General features: G+C 43.7%; 1 pseudogene; it reads left to right on the forward strand.

The window, feature by feature from the left end:
- Positions 1 to 109: 109 nt before the first annotated feature.
- LOC130507388 (5S ribosomal RNA) lies at positions 110 to 226 on the forward strand (annotated as a pseudogene).
- Positions 227 to 2,097: the final 1,871 nt, after the last annotated feature.

Below are 2,097 nucleotides of genomic sequence, written 5' to 3' on the forward strand. Positions count from 1 at the left end.
TTTCCGCTAGACAAAACTACCAACCAATCATGTGGGTCCCACGTCCATCCAGTCAAAATATTCGAACAATAAGGATATATGGAATCGCGAGTCATGCATGTACTAACGGGTTCGTTCATACCAGCACTAATGCACCGGATCCCATCAAAACTCCACAGTTAAGCGTGCTTGGGCGAGAGTAGTACTAGGATAGGTGACCTCTCGGGAAGTCCTCGTGTTGCTGATATATGGTGTTTTATACATCATTGTATATATGTTTTCTAATTGGTTTTCAAGTCTTTATCGAGTCTTTCTAGTCCTTTTCGAGTCATTACAGGTCTGGAGTTGCACTGGATGGGAGATGGACCTGCTGGAACAAAAGAAGCAGAAAACAGTGCAGTTTGGTGATTTTCACGCAGAACAGTCTGATGACTGTTCCCGATCAAGCGGAACAAGCAGACGGAGTGATCCCGCGGTTGTTCCGGACGAATAAGGAAAATACAACATCTCGGGATTTGCCCTAATTATCCTCTTTTTCTCTCTGGCCGCCTGTGGCTTTTGATATAACTTCTTTTTCTATTTTTCTACATCATTCTACGCTACTTTTCATAGAGAAACAGACTCTAGAGCTTTTTACTTGGTGATTTCATACCTTGTAAAGGGAGAAGGATCTCTCTCTCTCTCTCGTTTTAGAGAAGATCATCCTGAACCCTCTCTTTGTTTCTGTTATATTTATGCAGTATTATTCATCTATGAACTCTGTGTTTTCTCTGTTCATGGCTGAGTAGTCGGCTAGCTTGTCTAGGGTTCTAGGGTGTTGATTTCGTGAGCTAAACATAGATAAGTGAATCCATTGATTGTCTTCATTCATAACTGTTCTTATTGCTTGCATTAAACTGGCCGCTTAATGTTAGATCATAGGTTTAACCTGTTCATCAACCGTGTAATAGGTTGCTAGATCTGTTTTGAATGAGCATTGCATCCCTAATCAGCGAAAGTAGATATTAGGGTGTTTTGTGAACCTATCGGACTTGATCTCTATTGCTTGCGATCGCTTCTCACCTCAACGACAGTTAGACGGTGAGATCGATCAGCATAGGGAGCAGTACCACGACAGTGGACTGTTCTACTTGAGTGATCCGAGTTCTAGACTGTTCTTATTAGCACTTGAATAATTGTTTGGCTCACAAGTATTGACACCCGATGAAGTAACCCTAGGCTGGCTTCTCTTTAATTTGAATTTACATTTATCTTTTACTTGTTTCTCACGTTACCTCAATCTCAAAACCCCATATTGTTTTAGCTAAGTATTGATCCCATAGAAATAAAGTGTAAGAGTTGGTCTCTGTGGATTCGATCCTAAAGTGCTACATCGACATACCATTCGATTGTGGTAGTGTGCACATTAGGTTAATTGGTGTGCGTGAACACGAATATCAATTTGGCGCCGTTGCCGGGGACCATCTTTTTACCTTTATTTTTCGGTTATTTATTTAGTCTAAGACCTCTAACTTGCTCTTTTCTCTTTGTTGCAGGAGATCGCAAGGTTTAGAAAATCAGAACAGACAACAGCCAAGGCCTACTGACACCACCATGGGTGATCACGGTCATCAGGATGATCTCGCTGCAGCAATGCAACTGATGCAACAGCAGATGCTTCAGATGCAGCAGACCATCCAAGCTCAGCAAGCAGCTGCAGAACAATCTGCTCAACAGGCTGCTCTCGCGCGGCAGGAACAAGCAGCGCAGACTGTTCCAATCGGGGAGAGAAACCTTCCGCGGAACATTCCTACTACGCGCTCTGCCATTGTTCCTCCACTCTGCACCAGGCAGGACTTCGAGATCAAGCCTGCTCTGATTGATCTGGTGCAGAGAAAAGTGTTCTCTGGTCTCTCTGCAGAAATTCCAATGGAGCATATTGAGAATTTCGAAAAAGTCTGCAGTTTTACTCGTGCGAATGGTGTGCCACCAGACTACATCAAGTGCATGCTATTCCCATTCTCTCTTGATGGAAAAGCTGCACGGTGGTTGAACTCCCTCCCTACCGGCTCTCTCACTTCATGGGAACAGGTCCGATCAGCGTTCCTCAACCATTTCTACTCTAAGGCGAGAACAGCT

Source organism: Raphanus sativus, unplaced genomic scaffold (assembly GCF_000801105.2).
Source record: "Raphanus sativus cultivar WK10039 unplaced genomic scaffold, ASM80110v3 Scaffold4447, whole genome shotgun sequence".
NCBI lineage: Eukaryota > Viridiplantae > Streptophyta > Magnoliopsida > Brassicales > Brassicaceae > Raphanus > Raphanus sativus.